The following is a 22797-nucleotide window of genomic DNA, read 5'->3' as shown; positions in this document are numbered from 1 at the left end:
TACTCTCCTACCTCTACACTTTTCTCAGACACATAAAGAAAGTTGTTCTTTTACCCCTAATTAGATCTAAGTGCCTAAGAAAATGATTAAAAAAACACAATGTTTTCTTGCATCTCCTTAGGCAACCTGCAAAAATGATGGATGAGTAGTTTAAACACTAGATTCTTTGACAAGCGTTAGTTTGATTGATAAATTCCTTGACAAGCGAAATCTGCAAACACTTGTTAGGCTGTCAAAAAGATCAGAAAGATAGGGAACAAGGAGAGGTCAGCATTAGCATTAGCAAATTGATATCAAAAAACCCCTAAAACTCCCCTCTTTTTTGATACAAGTGAGCAAAAACAACTCGTACGAGCTTTCTCACATGCCCATACGAGTTTTCTCACCTAGCCATACGAGCTTTCTCACACATCCATACGAGTTAGGATAGACTCTTACGAGTTTTCTTAGGCACTAGTACGACAAAACATATGGACCCGTACGATGAAGAACAGAAACTCGTACAAAGTCAGAAAGAAATTCGTATGAGTATTAGTAGAAATAAGAAAAACAGAAGACAAAAACTCGTACAAGCATCCACACATGACCTTATGACAATTAGTAGATGCCCATACGAGTAATGAAACAGTTGTTCTACGTGCAATAGAAATTCATACGAGCTTTCACGCTGGAAATGTAACCTGCAACTTTTCAAAATATAAAAACTTGCAAAAATGTCAAATTAGGGACGTGGGTCCCACCGGGCATGCCAGAATGAAGACATGCAAAACGTGAGAAGGGATGGAATGGTTATAATAAAACAAGAAACATGCATAAACACATAAATTACCGAAACCAAGTATAGTTTCCCAAGCTTGACTTCTTCCTCGCATTGAGCCTTGGATGAAGTGGAGGTGCCCTTGTGCTCCACTTGATTGGACTGGCTCCTTTGATGTGGATGTGGATTTCTCTCCTTTGCTCAACAAGATTGGGTTATTGATTAGATATGGATTTGAGTTTGGGATTATGATGGATTTGGATAGTTTTAGATTGGAAAATTGAAGGATTATGAGGGCATTATGATGTTATGATAGGAAGAAGATAGAAGAGAAATGGGAAGCATAAGATTAAGAGAATGATGTTGTTATTTGGTGAGGAAATGATCCTCAATTTATAGATTAGAGGAGGCCAATGGAGGGCCAAGATTGATTTGATCATGAAGGGATAGGATTAGTTTGAGGTAGTGGGCATGGATCAAGGTTACCTTGAAGGAATAAAAAGGAATATAAAATTTCTCGGGGAAAGGGGGGAAAACGAATTTGAAATTCAAAGTGAGGATGCATAGGGGGATTCAAAGAAATTTGAATTTCTTTGAGAGGTTCAATGTTGATATGACATGAGTGGGGATTTAAAATCGGAGAATAATGATAAGTGGGATTAAGAGGACTTCTAGAAGAATTGATTAGGCTAAGTGGGGACTAGGAAAAGTGATTTGTAGGAATCACATGACTAGGTTAATTAATTAAAATTAATTAAAATAATTAACTGAGTGGGTTTAGAGGAAATAATTATTGCAGGGATTTTAGAAGAATAAGGGAATAATTAATTTATTTCATAAATTAATTACTGGACAATAGTGACAGGATTAATTAAATTAGATTTAATTATTACCAAGAGGAATAAGGATAACACAATTAAATCAATTAATTATGTTGATGGACTTAAATTAATTAAATATTAATTTAATTAATTTTAGGTCTCTACAGATGGAGATTCTTCCTTCTTAAAGGTTGAGGAGTGGTTATACAAGTGATCAAAGTTGATGTTGTTGATAGATTGATTTGATAACAAATACCTTGTTTGGATACTCAAGCCTACTAAGTCGAATAGAGGGTTTGATATGTCCCTATTGATGTGACTAAGTGCGTCAAATGATATAATAAAGCTCCCTGATGAAGGATGATGTATCTTGATTTTGGTAACGAGATTGATTTGGCTAACTTGAATATCTAGACTAAGTATTCTAATGTTGATATTGGTTGAAATTGTGTCACTTGGATAAATAGTTGATATTCCTCTGATTTTGTTGGAAGAAAGCTGATTTCTGCAATTTGTAAAGTGATTCTTGATTTTGTTGATATTTTTGCAAGATGTTTGTTTGATATCTAACAAGAACATAGCAAACACACATGAAACTAATAGTAGTTTTGGTTTTAATATAACATGAAGTGTATGTTCTTTTGAGGATATTTTCAAATCCTCGATGTTTTCACTAGTTTGGTACAAGAAAAACACACTAAGAAGACTCTTTATTCAAGGGTCATAAATAATATCACAGCCCACAGTTCGATCCTCCTTCAGCTCAAACAACCCTATCACACCCTAGGGTGCGCCCGTTGTTTTGCCTTTTTCCAAAAGTTGAACCAAAGAAGATTGCTCCTCAATCAGATCATTTTCTTGGGAGATGTATGGTGAGTGTATTGGGGGTGGATTCTTCCCCACCCTTGCACTATGATATTATAAATGTCTGGTTACTGACTCGACGAGGCTTCTAATTCTAAGACTCTTTAGTAAAGGTTTTGTAGACACCTAAAATTGTCCAGTCTAATTAAATAAATATTTTATTTATTTAATTACTTTAGCCTAATTCTTCTATTAATTAAATAAATCTTTATTTATTTAATTAATTCATTAACCTTTTCTACCCATGACACATGTCATTCATCTCTTAATTCTTACACTACCTACACCTTTCATTATTTTCTTATTTTCTCTACCTACTCTCTAATCATAGCCGACCATTTATCTTTTACACCTCTCAATCTTATCCCTCCATTTCATATAGTGTCTTCTATATGAGAGAATTTTTTGGATTTTCTTACATTTTTGGAAATCTCTCATAATTATACACAGGATCTGTTCTTTGTGATTTTAATTTTGATGTAAAATATTTCCCTAAAAATTGGATATTTAAAAATTAGGGCTTTTCCTTATTTTGATCAGATCTCACAAACGGATTCGAATTTTGGCATCAAATTTTTTGTGCAGGTCAGGAATAGTATCAAAAGGATTCAGTAAAAATTCCAAATTTTTTGGATCAAATTTTCATTTTATATGAATTTTTTATGAGTTTTCATAAAAAATTAATTTTGAGAGAAAATTATCGAATTTTTCAGATTTTCTTACATTTTTGGAAATCTCTCAGAATTATACACAAGATCTATTCTTTGTTATTTTAAATTTGATGCAAAATCATTCCTCAAAAATTGGATCTTTGAAAATTAGGGTTTTGCATTATTTTACTCATATCTCACAAACTGCATGGATTTGTTGCAGAATTCTTTTTTATACAGGTTTGGAAGACTATTAGGACTCTCCAGTAAAAATTTCAGATTTATTGGATAGATTTTGCATTTTATATGAATTTTTTATGATTTTTCATAAAAAATTAATTTTTGGAGCAAATTAGCAATTTTTTTGGATTTTCTTACATTTTTGGAAATCTCTTAAAATTTTATAGGTGTTCTTTTTTTATGATGAATCAGATCTTTGAATTGGTCAACAAAACGCATTGTTGAAGGCCCCTATTTCACAAAGTCTTTTGGATCTAAAATTTACCTAACTTGTGTGCTTGCAAGAAGGGGTGATCATTTGAAACAATCCAAACTACTAACAAATATTTGTTGCAGGACCTTGACAAGGATTTTCTTTTGACCTTTATTGTGTGCCTTGTTTTCATAGATTAGCAAACACTTCAATTGGTGCACTAAAATTGAACCATTGTCTTTTGTGTCTTGAGCAATAGGCTCTTTTGTTTAATCTTTAGAGGGTCTGTCTCCCCGTGTGGTCATTAGGACTACTAGTGAGGAGAGAACGACCCAAGTGGTAGCAAAAGAAAATCCATCTTCTTCCAAACCACTATAAATAACTGTATCCATGGTGAAAACTATGGATAACGTGTGTTGATTAGTTCATACCGACACTATGTCTCCCCATAAACCCGTTTGATCAAATTTATTTGATCAATTGTAGGGCGTAACCCCTTTCAGCTGGGAGCCTTCTATATTTACAGAGCTGAAAGTACCGCATGTATGGCCACATGAGTGGATGCCCTTACTAGCACCTTTTTGTTTTAGAAGCCAAAATCCTTCTAGTTGTTGGGGCAGGAGGTCGGACCTCTGGTAGCGGCCCACACACATACGGTTCTTAGTAGAGATACAAAGTTCGCCACAAGGAATTTTTGTGGGGACTGATGCTTGGCTGCCCCGAGAAGTGATTGTCGAGGGTGGAGCCAATGGGGTCAAGCATCTAAGTATCCGCTCTGAATAGCGTAGCCTCGGGGGTAAAACCCCATGTGGGATCAACAACTATTGTCTTGGCCAGCCATAAGAATTGTGCTTGACTTATTTTGAACAATCAAACATTCAAGACCAAACATCAAAACATTGTGTCTTTTGTGTCTTCAAGTATATGCAAAATAATTTTACATCAGACATCACACTTTCTTTGAGTCATTTTTTAGTCTAAAACTTGCAAACATTGAGTCCTCATCAACATTGTGTCCTCTTGTCACTAAAAAAATAGTCAAACATTCAGATTTGGTCACAACAAAGCAAATTCACAGATTGGAAAAAATTGCACAAATTTTGTAGAAACGCGTCTGTGTCTGACATAATAGCGTCTGTGTCGTATAACCGCGTCTGTGAAGGGCAGAAACGCGTCTGTGTTCTCAGAATCAACATTGCAGTTACAAAATCTCAGACTCGTGTCTATGTTAAACAGAGCCACGTCTGTGTCAGGAAATCACGTCTGTGCAGTATACAGGCACATCTGTGTTCAGAATTGAAAAACTTTTATAGTCCAGCAAACAAACACAGTCAGTTTCAGAATTCTTGAGCTTCCTAGGTTATTTCTCCAGGGTTTCATCTAGCATTCAACCTGTCTTTGGGTCTCACAAAGTCCATCATTGCTTTACACCTTACATTACATTCATATTTGTCTAAACTTGAGTCAAAAGGTCACTTGCTTGTCCTCATCATACTTTGTCAACACACTACATACAACAACATTTTTCTAAGTGGTCCCTCATCAAGGTCTATCACCTTTGGGTCTCATTTGGTCTTACTTAGAGTCAAGGTCAACTTACCTCATCAAGAGAAACTATCCTCTCTTTGGAAGTCACACCCACTCTACTACATACATACTTGGTCTTACATTTTGGACATTGCAAGTACACCTCAGATTCATTTACATTCCATCCAAACTCTTGGTCTTCCATACTCTTTCCATTTTCATCTAGTCTCACAAATCTTGGTCAATACCTAGTTCATGGTTGAAACCCGTTCCCAAAAATCTAGAAGAGAAACTAAAGAGGCTCAAGAGTCCGCAAACACGAGCTCCTATGAGTATGACAATGATATCTTTTTCAATTCTGATCATACTACATTACTTGACATGGATGCTTATAGAAATGTTCCAAATGCTGAGCACATGGACACTACAAACAACAATGATACACACAATGACAATATGGACAACTTTTCAGTACATTCAGTAGAAGTGGGTGACACCATTATGGATCCCCGTTTCAATCGATTGGTTGAGGAAATAATGAGGAGAGATAGACAATATTTCTTACAAGTGATGGCACAAAGTGGAGCCGAGATCCCTCGTGATTTTGACATGTCTCAAATAATGGAAAATCAACCTTTGCAACAAACTCACTCCAACATTGATCACAAGAGGCCTAATAGTGGAGGCAATAGAGGACCGCATCTTGTGCCTGAATCACCATCATCTTTGTTTCAAAAACCAGAGGTCCCATACACACATGGTCAAGCATATGATACTCATCTTCGCAGACCATTATGGAAGTCTTATGCAGAAAAATATGCTCAATCACATTCCAATGCTAAGGATCAACCACCAAAGCAATTGGATATTCAAAGGCATGCTCAAAATTTGGACACAAGGAAACCCTGTGTCAAATTTGGGGGCAACACACTAGAACAAACCCATGACATGCCTATAGAGTATGGTATACATGTACAAAGCAGATATTCCATTCCTCAACATGACTCTATACCAAGTGGTCCATATACGCAGCATCATTATAGACCTCCTCCATATGAACATGTGTATGATCAATATCATCCATATATGCAACATGCTCCTCCTCCAATCGGCGCCTCAAGCATGGGGTATGATCCAAGAAGTTGGTCTCCACCCAAGAACAATTTTGAACAGCAAATCAAGGATTTACAAAAGAAAATGGAGGACATAAATACACCGAATCCAACTTAAACAATGAGAGACATATATCCTTATCCATTTGACAAAAGCATTCCAATACCTCCATTTCCTACACACTTTGTGACACCTAAGTTTGATAAGTACAGAGGAAAAGGGGATCCTAAGGCAGATATAAGACAATTTTTCACAACTTGCATTGAAGTAGCAGCAGAAGAGACATATTTGATGAGATTATTCCCACAAAGCTTAGGTGATCAAGCTATGGAATGGTTCTCCCAAAACATGACAAAGGAATAGCTAAAGCCACAGATGACGAAACCAACTATACAAGAGCATCTATAACTATGATTCAACTATCAATCACATTTCAATGGATAATTATGTCTCTACTATTATCATCAAGGACAAAACCCCTGAGAATTCTACCCATAGACCCAAGATCGTTCTGAAAGGAATTGGATCTTCTTCCGAACCTACCTCTGAATGTCATGTTACAACCCGTCGAGGTAAATTCACTTTGCAAGGTGCTCCAGCTAAAAATACGGCTTCCTCATCGACCAAGCCTGAGTATGACCTTGTAGAACAGTTAGGGAAGACACCTGCACTCATCTCCATCCTTGAGCTTTTACGCATATCTCCCGCACATAAAGCCATTCTTGATAAAATCTTGAGAGACGCTTCTGTCCCTACTGATCTGAACGTGGACCAATTTCAATCCATGGTGGGATACCTTTCCGTTCCACACTCCCTTACATTCACAGAAGCCAATGATGCCTCCATAAGCCAACCACATAATGCACCTTTACACATTGAAGCCTTCCTACACAAACATCAAATAAAATGAGTCCCGATAGATGGAGGAGCAGGTCTGAACATTTGTACATTGAGCACTATTAAACAATTGGGATATTCTGACAAAGCTATGAATTCTACAAACAAAATTACCATCAAGGCATATGATGATGAAGAACGTTCATCCAAGGGCACAGTCACCTTACCTCTCAGAATTGGGCCAGTTACAAAGGATGTGGTTTGTCAAGTCCTTGATCTAGAGCTCACATACAACATATTGCTAGGACATCCATGGATTCATGAGATGAGCGTAGTACCATCTACATATCATCGATGTATCAAGTTTCCACACAATGGAGTTGAAGTAACCATCAAAGTGGATCCAAATCCATTCATATATTGCAACAATCTGCGACCTAGATCATAAATAACAATTCTAGCCAATCGAGAGGTTATTCCTTCATCGACATATGTGGATCCAGAATCCTTGAAAGCTTTTACGTCAAAACAAGCAGAGCTAAAATAAAAGTTCAAGATTAAAGACATGGGATGTGGCGAGTATATCTTTCATGTTGATCAATTCCCACTATCTCCTAAGGTATTCTGTCGACATGAAAAATCTATAAACAATTTGAAAGGAATTGGGTATGAACCACCTAGTGTTGTGGCTACTAAGTCTGAATGCAAATCTCCTCTAGTGGTGCAAGCAACTCTTGATATCAATAGTCCTAAGAGTGGTTCCAATGAAGAATCTATTGAGTGTATCACCTGCCCTCTTGAGAACTCACATAGCCTTACCATATCATCCTCTCATTCCATTTTCACTCCTCTCGCAGACTTGGATCAACAAGAATTACAAAAGCCCTTACTCATTGGGGATGAAAAATCAAGCTATGAACAGAAAAAACTAAAAGTCAAAAATAAAGAAAAGTCCTTTAGTCCAAATAAAAATCAAAAGCAATTGGACTTTGAAAAAATCAAAGTCAAGGATAAAAATCCTATGAAAGAAAAAGAACAAGAGTTGATCTCCCCTAATATCAAAATAACTGGGGGCAAAATTTCTAAAATTTCAAATCAAAAAGCATACTTGTTGATCCTAAGTCTCCATCATGCTATCCTACTTTCAATTCTTTTCGCAATCATAAGACTTCATCACTCATCCACTTGTTCCACAAATCCTTTCCCTTCTGGTGATACATCATGGACCTTTAATGGAGCTTCCTCAAGGGACTTTGTTATCAGGGATGCCCAAACTTCTTTAGGTGACACACATACGGGCCTCTGTAGTCCACACACTAGTAATTCTATCTCAGTTCCTTTATCAAGGAAGATATTCACTCGAGCTACACATCATTCAGTCAAGGAACGACACAACTACAATCATAAGGTTAAGCCTCATACACTTGAGGTGGGTGACTTAGTTCTAAGGAAAAATCCTAAAAATCAGTAAGATAGACAAAAGAAGGGCAAGTTCGAACCAAATTGGCTTGGTCCTTGCATCATTACAACAGCTTATGGATCCGATGCATATCAGCTCTCAACCACAGAGGGTGAACTTTCAGAGGATCCTATCAATAACATGCACCTTCGAAGGTTTTACACATAGCTCTTCAGAGTATCCTAATTCAAAAATACAAAAAATTAAAAAAAAATTAAAAAATAATCAAAAATACAAAAAATTATCAAAAATACAGAAAAAATTAAAAATTCAAAGATACAAAAAAATCAAAAAATTCAAAATACAAAAAAAATCATAAAATAAAAAAATCATTACTTGGTGAAAACTTGGTGAACAGGCGCCTTGTGACAACAAAAAAAAAAAAATCCAAAAATTTAAAGAAAAACATTTCGTCCAACGGTGAAAACCACTTTGGTGGCGCCCTAGGCAAGTACCATGGTGAAAACTGGGTCACCAGCACCATGTGTAGAGACATTGCTCCTCCCTCCTTCAGGATTCCATTTCATCCTTCACTTTGCACACACTCACAACCTATCCATTCATAACAAACTTACTCATTCCCATCATGGCTTGTTATTGATCTACCCAAGATTGGTTAGCCATTCATAATAAACATTCCTTTTCACCCCTTTCCATCCATAATAAATCAGCTCCTATCTGTGGCTAAGGCAAATCCTATGTCTAGTAATGGGTGTGGAACTAAGAGCATCACATGTTTCAAGGAGTACAGTTTCTTCCACTCTTCTTCAGTCTATCTGCACACAATCCACAATAAAGCAACATTTACATCACAAATCCACAATAAAGTTCCGTCTTCTCCGCAATGAAGTATCAGTTGCATGGAGTCAGTCAGTTTCAGATGAGACACAACAGCAACAATGAGCTTCAACAAATCAAATCTTTCAATAGACTCAAACAACATTATGGTTCAGTGCTATCTATCCTTTTCTGAAAGTAAACATTGTGACCAAAATCAAATAAGACTCATACAAGTGACAAGAGACACTAAAACTTGAGGACTACAGTGGATGTTGGTGTCGAATCTTGGTTTTCTTTTGATTTTATCTTTCTGGTGACATGTCTTTTAGCTTTTCCAGGATGTCTTTGACTAGAAAGGCAAGGATGGGGTATCGTCACCTATTTTTTCTTTTGTTGTCTGTGGATTGTCTCTTAGTAATGCTATGACTTGTCCAAGGATATGAGGACACTGAGAGTCTAGTATGAACTGGGGCATTCCTTGTTTGTGACTGTGTTATCTCCATGCAAACAGGTACAATGACTTCTGGGTTGAACATATGCCTTGATTGTTATAACCTACTTGCCATAATAAAGCTCAATGATGATAACGCACAAGAAGGTCTTTCACTTCCATATTCTATCTTCCATCCCCCTTTCTTGATTGACTTCCATCATCCTTCTTGAGTTCGTGTAGCCCGCTATCACATGACTGAGTATAATGACACACCAAAAACATTTGCATTTCATGTAGTTGCACCTGCATTACCACATATTAAGCATTTCATACATACATATAGGTATCACAATTACATCACATCTTGCATACCACACATGTTAGTACATCTTACATTTTCATCATGTAAATAGTTATTTGCATTATCATATTCGTCTGCATTTCATACATTCACATTTGCATTGGCATAACATATTAAAAACATAAAAGAACAAAAAAATATTGCATTTAATCATGTACATATTTGCATCCATATAATAATCATCATCATAAAACATCTCATAAACATCACATAGAAACATACATCATGAAATATCTCATCACATAGGTACGCATGCATATAGTTTCCGCAAAGATGAATCATCTCATATATATAATCATAAGTGTCATGATACAATGATGTCAAAATACATATGGCTACAAAATCACTCGAAGGTGTCTACATCATCATACAAAATAGTACAAAACTAATACATAAGAACCCACTAATCACTCCTGTCAGTACTACTAGTAGTGCTAATCCTATCCATGTCATGGTATCCCACACCACATGTCCAGCCCTCATCTCTAGTCCTGGATCCTGAAGCACTCATCTCAGCGCATCCCTATCTCCATCTCAATCATAAGGAACTAATTCCCCATCGATCGATATGCTCAGTATCTTGTATACATCCTCTAAGGTGACTGTCATCTCACCCATCGGTAAATGAAATGTACAAGTCTCTGAGTGCCATCTCTTAGCCAGCGCAGTCGGCAACCCCATGTTCACCCGAAACTCGGGCACATACAGAATATATCACAGGCCCATACCCTCAATGGCAGCTCTGTCCTTGAATGTCAACTCTGGTCACAACCTCTGAGTCAACGGGAATCTCTCTCGTGACTCCAGCATAGGCAAATACTCCTACAGTCAAGCAAATCAATCATGTCAGTCATAGTGGCATTCATTGTTCATCATAAAATGTTACTTTTTATCTAAGTGCGTATGGTACTCTATCCTAGTGACACTCACTGTTCATCACAAAGTGTTGCTTCTATCCTAGTGGTACTCCCTGTTCATCACAAAGTACTACGTGTTTTGCACTCCCTGTTCATCACAAAGTGCTGCTCACATTTGCACTCACTGTTCATCACAAAATGCTGCTCATATTTTAGTACTCCCTGTTCATCACAAAGTACTTTGTCTTGGTACTCCCTATTCATCATGAAGTGCCTTGATCTATCCTATCCTAGGTCCTCTTCTTGAGTGTATCCTCTTGAGTAGTTTCTCCAATCGACAACGTATGTTCATCATAGAATTGTCGATTCAACCTTGAAGATATATTACCCTACCTAGCATGCATTTATGACAACAATTAATGCGACAAAGTACAAGGAGGTTTTTGAGGTACTTACTAGCTCTCCTGCATCTGATGGCCTTTGAAATCGGCGAACGCAATCGAATCTGTGAACCAATGCCATCGCTGCTGATTGCTGCTGCTCTATTCTCTCTTTGCACTCTGATCTCTTAGATGTGTGGATGAAAATGAGGATGTTTTTCCCCTCGTGGTCTATCTTATAGATTACCCTACCCTAGCCCTAGCCCTCGTTTCTCGAGTCAGTCTTCATTATTTATGTGACTCTGTCACTCTATCCTATTCGATCAGTCCATTTTAGCCTTTATTTCTTATCGAGAGATTGTCTGCAATCTTTTCAGACATTTTCATCCAATCTCTTGAGGGGGCATATCATTCCCATCTTGGGGCAACTTTGTATCAGTTTATATTATCTTCTTTGAAACAACGCGACAAGCTGCATTGTCTTAAAGAGGGGCAAAATGTAGACACCTAAAATTGTCCAGTCTAATTAAATAAATATTTTATTTATTTAATTACTTTAGCCTAATTCTTCTATTAATTAAATAAATCTTTATTTATTTAATTAATTTATCAACCTTTTCTACCCATGACACATGTCATTCATCTCTTAATTCATACACTACCTACCCCTTTCATTATTTTCTTATTTTCTTTACCTACCCTCTAATCATAGCCGACCATTTATCTTTTACACCTCTCAATCTTATCCCTCCATTTCATATAGTGTCTTCTATATAAGACGATACTTCCTTCATTATCAACCCTGATCAATCTATGCATCCCGATGATTACTCGACTACACTACGCTTTTGAACTTTCATATGCGATCCTACTTGCAATCACATTTCCGTTTTTTGTTGAGCTCTTATGCACATATAAAATTTGAGAGCAAATATATCAAGCAAGATCAATGGAGATAGGAAGAATGGAGATTCAAACCCTATTGGACATGTGATGGTATAATCTTTGTGATTTCATTTGATTTGCATTGTCTTAGGTAATCTTCATATGTTATGGTGGATCTTTGTTGTTGTTAGGCTAGGGTTTTGTGGTTGAATTCATTTAGTCTTTCAATATTGTTGTATCCATTTTCACCATATACAGGTTCCATTCGACGCGATGAAACATAAACTCCCTCAAGAGGCTTTCCAACCTTTAAAACAAAGGCTTTTCGTATCTCCGAGATATTGGGGAAAGGCTATCAATGGACACTGTCATTAGAGGGGATTTTCATCAACCTCCACATTTGATTATAGTGGGTTGGTAAACTTGTCTTTTAGTCGTTCCCCACTTAGGTCGTTCCCCTCTCATCGGCCTTATGGGCTTCTCTAGAGGGCAGGCCTACTAAAGGTTGTATCTTATTTTCATGAATTGAAAGAAAGCTTGAAATAGTGAGTTTGACTTTTTATTCACCCAATTAAGGGGAGAGCATATACCTATCACTTTCAAGACAAAGAAATCAATGGTTCATTTTAATCCTTCATAGCAATGGTTCTCTAACCTCTATTTGGAGATGTTGCTCCAACAAGAATGGTGTTCATTTTAGTCCCACATAGCAATTTGTTTTTTACTTGAAAACAAACCTGGTCAATAAAAGAAATTGCGAAAATGATAACAACGATTTATCTTGAAAGTGAAGCTCCTAACTTTGATGTGGATTGTTCTTTGTTACCTTTGCAAAAATTGAAAGATGGCTTGTTCTTTTTATACTTTGGAAATAAAGAAAATTGTTTTGTTCTTTTTATGAGCACCAAAATAAGTGTGATCTACTTTGCAAAAGAAAAGGAAAGATTTTTTTGGTTGTTCTTTTTACCTTTTGCAAAAATGGAAATGAAGTTCTTTTTAAAGCACCAAATGATCAATGAAGTTATTTTTAGGGAGCACCAAAGAAAAAAGATGTTCTTTTTAAGACTATGCAAGAAATGAAGTGTGAGTTCTTTTTAAACCTTTGTAACAAAAAACTTGAAACAAAAGCAAAATAAAACTAATCTAACTCCTTGAAAATTCACAAGAAAAGTTAGAACCTACAAAACCCTCAAAATGTTAATCCAATATTGTGGGCTCACAAACCTAAAATTTTCATTTGTGTTACGAAATTGGGCTCTCTATTTGTGTGGATAAATCTGCACAAAAAATTTGCGTGAAAAACTTGCGTGAAAAACCAGTGTGAAAAACTTGCAGAAAACCAGCATGAAAAAATTGCTAAAAAACCTATGTGAAAAACCTATAGAAAAACCTATGAAAATGTTAAAATTATGGGAAGAGCCCCATGGTGGGCTCTAGAAATGTATACCTGAAAGAGTGGTTAGCCAATAAACAACACAGACAAGCAAGTATACCAATGAAACATAACAAAATAAAGATCTAAAAGACAAAGCAAGATAAATCATCCATCTCCTAAGATTGTTCCATTGTTCTCTATCTCCAAGGATCCTTCAAATCAAGGTGGCTCTCAACTTGCACGAGCACTTGATCTCTAGGATGACTACCTAAAGAATGAGGCATATATGATCAAAGATCTAAATGCAAAGCAATTGAGATATTAGCATGATATTGATACGAAACTACTTATGATATGATGCAAGGATGATGATATTGATATGAAGCTAAATTAGCGTGGAAATGATATTGTGTATGGTGAAAAGTGGATAATGAAGACAACGATATTGAAAGACTAAATGAATTCAACCACAAAACCCTAGCCTAATAACAACAAAGATCCACCATAACATATGAAGATAACCTACGACAATGCAAGTCAACAAAATAAAAAAGATTATACCATCACATGTCCACTAGGGTTTGAATCTCCATTCTTCCTATCTTCGTTGATCTTGCTTGATATGTTTGCTCTCAGTTTTTTATGTGTGCACAAGAGCTCAACAAAGAACGAAAAAATTATGTGGTTGATAGCTTGACCACAAAAAGACTTGATTGCATAAGATTGATTAGAATACTTAGAATGCTTAGGAGGATTGATAATGAAGGAAGCATCCTCTTATATAGAAGACACTGTAAGAAATGGAGGGATAAGATTGAGAAGTGTAAAAGATAGATGGTTGGATAGGATTAGAGGGTAGGTAGAAGAAATAAGAAAATAATGAGAGGGTAGGTAGTGTAGGAATTAAGAGATGAATGACATGTGTCATGGGTAGAAAAGGCTAATGAATTAATTAAATAAATAAAGATTAATAAAAGTATTTTTTTAATTTAGGAAAAGGACAATTTAAATAAATAAAAGTATTTATTTAAATGAGAAAAGGCTTAGATGGGGATTAATGAATTAATTAAATAAATAAATATTTATTTAATTAATAGAAGACTTGGGATAAAATAATTAAATAAATAAAAATATTTATTTAATTAGACTGGACAATTTTAGGTGTCTACATTTTGCCCCTCTTTGAGACAATGCAACTTGTCGTGTTGTTTCAAAGAAGATAAGATAAACTGATACAAAGTTTCCCTATGACGGGAATGATATGCCCCCTCAAGAGATTGGATGAAAATGTTTGAAAAGGTTGTAGACAATCTCTTGATGAGAAAGAAAGGCTAGAAAAGACTGACAAGATAGGATGGAGTGACAGAGTCATGAGATAAAGAAGACTGACACGGGAGACTAGGGCTAGGGTAGTCTATAAGATAGACTACAAGAGAAAACATCCTCATTGTCATCCACACACCTAAGAGATCAGAATGCAGAGAGAGCAGAGAGCAGTCAACAGTCAATAGCGATGGTATTGGTTCATAGATTCGATTGCGTTCGCCGATGCCAGAGGCCAACAGATGCAGGAGAGTCGGTGAGTACCACAAAACCTCCTTGTGCCTTGTTGCATCAATTGTTGTCATAAATTCATGTTGGGTAGGTCAATAAATGCATATTAGGTATGTTGTAGAAACTTGTCAAGTGGGGCAAAAGAAGTTAAGGTGCATCTACATTGGTGTCAAGTGCATCTTGGTAGGTTAGGCACATTTGCGTTGGTGCCAGACGCATCTGGGTAGGTTATGTGCATATGTGTTTGGTCTAAACACATCTATGATGCGAACGTCTATGTCAAATGCGAGCGGTTCTATGTGGTTTAAGCGCGTTTGTGTAAGGTATAGTCACGTTTGTGTGTGTCGGGTGCGTCTGTGCAGGGAAGACACATATATGCATGACAGAGGAACGTATGTGTAATCCAAGTGTGTCTATGAAATGTAGGAATGTTTGTGTAGTATTCAAGCATGTTTGTATCATGAATGTGTATTTATATCTTCAAGGTCGAATCAACAGTTCTGTGATAAACATACGTTGTCGATTGGATAAGCTGCTAAGAGGATACACTCAAATAGGTCCTCTAAGGAAGACTAGGATAATAGATAGGGCTAGGATTGACAATTTTGTGATAGAACATATGTTGCCAATCAGGAAACTACTCAAGAAGATACACTCAAGCAGAGGCCCTATGATAGGATAGAGTGAGGCACTTTGTGATGAAGAGGGAATACCATAGAAATTGACAATTCTCTGATAGGACATACATTATCAATTGGATTAGGTTGAAATTGACAATTTTATGATGGAACATACATTATCAATTTGATATACTACTCAAGAGTATACACTCAAGTGGGTGCCCTAAAAGATAAGATAAAAGCAACACTTTGTGATGAACATGAAGTAATACTAGGATTGACACAATTGATTTGCTTGACTACAGGAGGACCTATCGATGCTAGAGTCACGGGAGAGATACCCTTCGACTTAGGGATTATGACCAGAGTTGACATTGGAGGATAGAGCGGCAATTGAGGCCATGGGATTACAATACATTATGTATATGCTTGAGTTTCGGGTGAACACGGAGTTGTTGACTGCATTAGCTGAGAAATGACACTCAAAGACATGCACGTTTCATTTAGCGATGGGTGAGATGACAGTCACCTTAGAGGATGTGTACAGGATACTATGGATACCGATCGATGGGGAGTTGGTTCCTTATGATCGAGAGGGAGACAAGGAGGCATTGAGATGAGTGTTCCAGGATCCAGGACTGGAGATGAGGGCAGAACATGTGTCCTGGGACACCATGACAGCTATAGGATTATCTCTACCAGTGGTGCTGGCAGGAGTTATTAGTGGGTTTCTCTGTTTGGATGGGGTGACACGAGGGTTGGTTGTGGGATGGGGAGGACTCTGGAGACATTGGTGACTGAGCACACTAGGTTTGCATGGGGGTCGTGTCTGCTGGCACACTTGTATTATGAGTTGCATCAGTTTGTGTATTATGGATCATCAAGATTGGGATGTGGAGTGACATTACTACAGGTATGGGCATATGAGCATCTTTCGGTTACATGATCAATATACTTTAGAGGCAGGGGACATGGGTGCAGTTATGTGCATTTATATGATATGATTACTTCTCAGCCATAGATTGGGAGACTAGAATATTGGCACTGAGTGATTGATGAGGTAGACAGTGTGGTATGGAGGCCTTAGCGAGGTTGTGAGGAGTGGGAGGATGACATAGTGGAGTTGCCATACATGTTCAGGAGTAGGTATTTGATTGGGAGGACACCATATTTTATTGAGCGGCAGTTGATTGACAAAGTATGTAGACAGTTTGGTAGGATACATCAAATGCCACATGGCTTAGGAATGTATGCGCAGATAGTGAGAGATCAGGCACATTTAGGTCTATTACTGTCTTATGATCAGGCAGTAGCACGAAATGCAGGAGATGGTTCCCATGCCTTGGGAGATTTGGGTAGATGTGGAGGACGTAGGGATGGATGTTGAGTATAATGCATATTGGGCAGAGCATCCATTTCCATGACTGACAGATCTGACAGAGTCGATAGAGGGTGATGGTAGAGATGATTGTGGGGATGGTGGAGCCAGAGGCATACAACAGAGGTGAGGTGCAGTAGCAGAGAGGAGGGTAGCTCAGAGGAGAGATGGAGGAGAGGAGAGACCGACTCATGTAGTTAGGGGTAGAGGTGGACTACCTTTGCCAGCAACACAGGTTCCAGGATAGGGATAGGGTGAGGAGGGAGGAGAGGAGGATGAGCTACTATCCTTGAGAGAGATATACCAGGGACAAGCATGTGAGATTCAAGATCTAGAGAGGGATGGGGCTAGACTCAGGAGACAACTGAGGGATACTGAGCGAGAGAGGAATCAGGCTATTCAGTGCTACATGGAGGCTGAGGAGGCACTGAGGGAAGGGAGACGGGCAACAGAGGATACTGGGGCCAGATATGCCTATGTCCTACGAGCAAGGGAGGAGATAGCCTATTGGAGATACATGTATTATGGAGTTGTGCCACTTGATCAGTGGGCTAGGAGATTTTGGAGACCATCACGGACTACGACGACCACTGGAGGGAGAGACAGGAGAAAGGCGTCTAGTGGTGGGGTCATGGGTCCTCCACCACCACCAAATAGAGGGGGCAGGAGAGATGATCCTGGGGCAGGGACTTCCAAGGCTCAGACTTCGTCGAGGTCGGCTGGCTCCAAGGGAAGGAGTTCATCATAGCCTTAGAGGGCTCCCTATGTATCAATTTTTGTACCATTTTTGTATAACGATGTAAACACCTTCGGGTGATTTTGTAGCCATATGTATTTTGACATCATTGTATTATGACACATGATTTTTGATATATATATATATTTATGAGATGATTCATCCTTGCGGTAGCTATATGTATATGTACCTATGTGATGCATGTTTCTATATGATGCTTATGATATGGATGCAAATATGTACATGATGAAATGCAATATATATTTGTTCTTTTATGTTTTATACATTATGCAAAATGCAAATGTGAATGTATGAAATGCAGATGAATATGATAATGCAAATAACTATTTACATGATGAGAATGTAAAATGTGCTAACATGTGTTGTGTGCAGGATATGGTGCAATTGTGATATCTATATGTATGTATGAAATGCTAATATGTGGTAATGCATGTGCAAACTACACGAAATGTAAATATTTTTGGCATGTCATTATACTCAGTCATGTGATAGTGGGCTACACAGACTCAAGAAGGATGATGGAGGTCAATCAAGAAAGTGGGATGGAAGATAAAAGATGTGTAAGTGAAAGAGCTTCTTGTGCTATATCATCATTGAGCTTTATTATGACAAATAGGTTATGAAAATCTAGATCTAGGTTCGCCCTAGAAAGTCATTGTACCTATTTGGATGGAGATCAGACAGTTGCAAACAAGGAATTCCCCAGTTCATACTAGACTCACAATATCCTCATATCCTTTGACAAGTCATAGCATTACTAAGAGACAATCCACAGACAACAAAACAATAGGTGAACATATGTCATCCTCGCCTTTCTAGTCAAAGACATCTTGGAGATAGAATCTCTAGTTAGAGACATCCCGGAAAAGCTAAAAGACATGCCACCAAAAGTTAAAATCAAAAGAAAACCAAGACTCAATACCAACATCCATTGTACTCCTCAAGTTTAATGTCTCTTGGCACTTGTATAAGTCTATTTGATTGTGGTCACAATGTTTTTGTTCACAAAAGGATAGATAGGACCTAACTATAATGTTGTCTGAGTCTACTGAAAGATTTAATTTGTTGAAGCCCTTTGCCACTGTTTATATCTCATTTGAAACTGATCGAATCCATGAAACTGATACCTTATTGTGGAGAAGATGAAACTTTATTGTGGATCTGTGATGCAAGTGTTGCTTTATTGTGGATTATGCGCGAGTAAACTGAAGAAAACTGGAAGAAACTATACTCCTCAGAACATGTGATGCTCTTAGTTCCACACCCATCACTAGAATTAGGATTTTGTCTTAGCCACATATAGGAGCTGATTTATTATGGATGGAAAGGGGTGAAAAGGAGGGATTATTATGAATGGCTAACCAATATTGGGTAGATCAATAACAAGCCATGATGGGAATGGGTAATTTTATTATGGATGGAAAGGTTGTGAGTGTGTGCAAAGTGAAAGGATGAGATTAGATCTTGAAGGAGGGAGTAGAAATGTCTCTACACATGGCATCGGTAACCCAGTTTTCACCATGGTACTTGTCCAAGGCGCTCGAAGTTGTTTTCATTATTGGACGAATTTATTTCTCTTTACTTTTTTCAATATTTCAATTTTTTTTGTTTCACAAGGTGCCTATTTGTCAGGTTTTCATCAAGTAACAATTTTTTATTTTTATGATTTTTTTATATTTTTGATATTTTATGATTTTTTTGTATTTTTGAATTATGATATTCCAAAGAGCTATGTGTAAAACCTGCGAAGGGGCATGTTGTTGGTAGGATCTTCCAAAGGTTCTCCACTTGGTGTTGAGAGATGATATGCATCTGATCCATAGACTGATGTGATGACATAGGGACCAAGCCAATTTGGTTCGAACTTGCCTTTCTTTTTTTGATCTTGCTGATTTTGAGGATTCTCTCTCAATACTAAGTCACCCATCTCAAATATGTGAGGCTTTACCTTATGATTGTAGCTACATCGTTCCTTGACTATATGATATGTTGCTCCCTTGATTGTCTTCCTTGATGAAGGAACTAGGGTAGAATTACTAATGTGTGAACTACGTAGGTCCATATGCGTGTCACCTAAAGAAGTTTGGGCATCCTTGATAACAAAGTCCCTTAATGAAGCTCCATTAAAGGTTCATGATGTATCACCAGAAGGGAATGGATGTGTGGAACAAGTGGATGAGTTATGAAGGCTTATGATTGCGAAAATAAGTGAAAGTAGGATAGCATGATGGAGACTTAGGATTAACAAGTATTCCTTTTTACTAAAAAATGTGGAACTTTTGCCCGCATTTATTTTGGTATTAGGGGAGATCAACTCTTGCTCTTTTTTCTTCATAGGATTTTTATCGTTGACTTTGATTTTTGCAGAGTCCAATAGCTTTTTATTTTGATTTGGACTAAAGGACTTCTCTCTTTATTTTTTACTTTTATATTTTTCTTTTCAAAGCTTGATTTTTGATCCCCAATTAGTAAGGGATTTTTTTATTCTTGTTGATCGAAGTCTGGTAGAGGAGTGGAAATGGAATGAACGGATGAAATGGTAAATCTATGTGATTTCTCAAGAGGGTTGGCGATACGCTCAATAGATTCTTTATTGGAACCATTCTTAGGACTATTGATATCAAGAGTTGCTTGCACCACTAGAGGAGATTTGCATTCAGACTTAGTAGCCACAATACTAGGTGGTTCACACCCAATTCCTTGATATTGCAATTGTTTGTAGGTTATTTTTGTCGACTAAATGTCTTAGGAGATAGTGGGAGTTGATCAACATGAAAGATATACTCACCACATCCCATGTCCTTAATTTTGAATTTTTCTTTGAGCTTTGCTTGCTTGGATGTAGAAGCTTTTAAGGATTCTGGATCCACATATGTTGATAAAGGAATAGCTTCTCGTTTGACTGGGATTGTTATTGTTGATCTTTCTCATAGGTTATTGCAATATATGAATGGATTCAGATCGCCTTTGACGGTCACTTCAACTCCATTGTGTGGGAACTTGACACATCGATGATATGTTGAGGGAACAACTCTCATTTCATGAATCCATGGGCGTCCCAAGAGTATATTGTATGTAAGATCTAGATCAAGGACTTGAAAAACCACATCCTTCGTGACTGGCCCAACTCTGAGAGGTAAGGTGACTATGCCCTTGGATGAGGTCTCTTCGTCATCATATGCTTTTATGGTGATAGCATGTGTAGAATTCATAGCCTTTTTAGAATATCCCAATTGTTTAATGGTGCTCAATGTACAAATATTTTGACCTGCTCCTCCATCTATCAAGAGTCATTTGATGTAGTTTTTATAGATAAAGGCTTCAATATGTAGAGGTGCATTATGAGGCTGGGTGGCAGATGCATCATCGGCTTCTGTAAATGTAAGGGTATGCGGAATGGAAAGGTATCCCACCATGAATTGAAACCGATCCACATTCAGATCAGTGGGTACATAAGTCTCTCTCAAGGTCTTATAAAGGATGTCCTTATGTGCAATGGATATGTGTAAAAGCTAAAGGATGGAAATGAGGGTGGGTGTCTTCCCTAGCTGATCTACAAGGTCATACTAATTCTTTATGGATGAAGAGTCTATGGGCTTGGATGGAACACCTTGCAAGGTGACTTTACCTCAATGGGTTGTGACATTACATTCAGAGGTTTCATTTTTAGAAGATGAGGAAGATGGTCCAATGCCTTTCAAAACAACTTTGCTTCTTTGAGTAGAACTCTTAGGAGATTTATCCTTTATGATGATAGTAGAAACATGACTGTCCATTGAAATATGATTAATAGTGGAATCATAGTCATAGGGCATCTTCATATAATTAGCTTGATTATTGATAGTTTTGGCTTTTCCCTTGTCATGTTTAGTAAATGGCTCCTTGAACATCACATGCTCTCCATTGGAGGTATGACCATCCACCTCTATGTCACCTCTGTCAATGAGATCATGTATGATATTTTTCAATATGTGATAATTTCTAGTAAGATGTCCTTTTCTCTTATGATATTCGCAATATTCATCATCATTCCACCAATTTGGTTTCACTTTTGGCTCATATGGTGGATTATCTGGAATTGTTATTATCTTGTTTGCCACTAGCTTCCTAAAAGATGACTTAAGTGGTTCTCCCAATGGGGTGTATTTCCTTTGTGGTTTTGAAGTTTCTTGAGTATTTACTTGATTTCTTATAGAATAATTTGATCCTAAAAGAATGATTTTTGGTCTTACTGTGTTCTTGTTCCAAAATCGTGGCTTGCCCTTTCCTTTAAAACCCTATTTATTTTATTTGAATATCTTGATGATTCATTGCTCAATTAAGATCTTCTTTGTTGCTAATCCTTTCTCAATGACGTCCTTGAAAGTGGACAAACAAACTCTCCTCAAGTCATAACCAATTTCTCTGTTGACATTCTGTGTAAACATCTCTACCATTTGTTTTTGTGGAATTTTGCAAGAGCATCTGATGGCTAACCATTCCAGGTGGAAGTTGGGAGAACCATTCCATAGCTTGTTCACCTAAGCTTTGTGGAAACAATCTCATCAAGTATTTTTCTTCTTATGCTACCTCAATGCAAGCTGTGAAAAACTGTCTGATATGTGCGTTAGGGTCCCCTTTGCTTCTTTATTTATCAAACTTTGGTGTTATGACGTGTGTAGGAAATGGTGGCATCAGAATGATTTTATCAAATGGATGGGGGAATATCTCTCTCATTGTGTAAGCTGGTTTTGGTGTATTGATGTCCTCTGTCTTCTTTTGTAAGTCCTTTATCTACTGTTCCAAATTGTTTTTGGGTGGAGACCAACTTCTTGGACCATATCCCATGCTTGAGCCACTGGGTGGAGGAGGAGGATACTGCATATATGGATGGTATTGATCGTAAACATGTTCATATGGAGGAGGTCTATAATGATAATGCATGTAGGGACCACTTGATATAGGGTCATAAGTCAT

This window comes from Cryptomeria japonica, chromosome 5, assembly GCF_030272615.1.
Source record: "Cryptomeria japonica chromosome 5, Sugi_1.0, whole genome shotgun sequence".
Classification (NCBI taxonomy): Eukaryota; Viridiplantae; Streptophyta; class Pinopsida; order Cupressales; family Cupressaceae; genus Cryptomeria; species Cryptomeria japonica.
The sequence above is the reverse complement of the archived record's forward strand: the minus strand, read 5'-3'. Positions refer to the sequence as shown.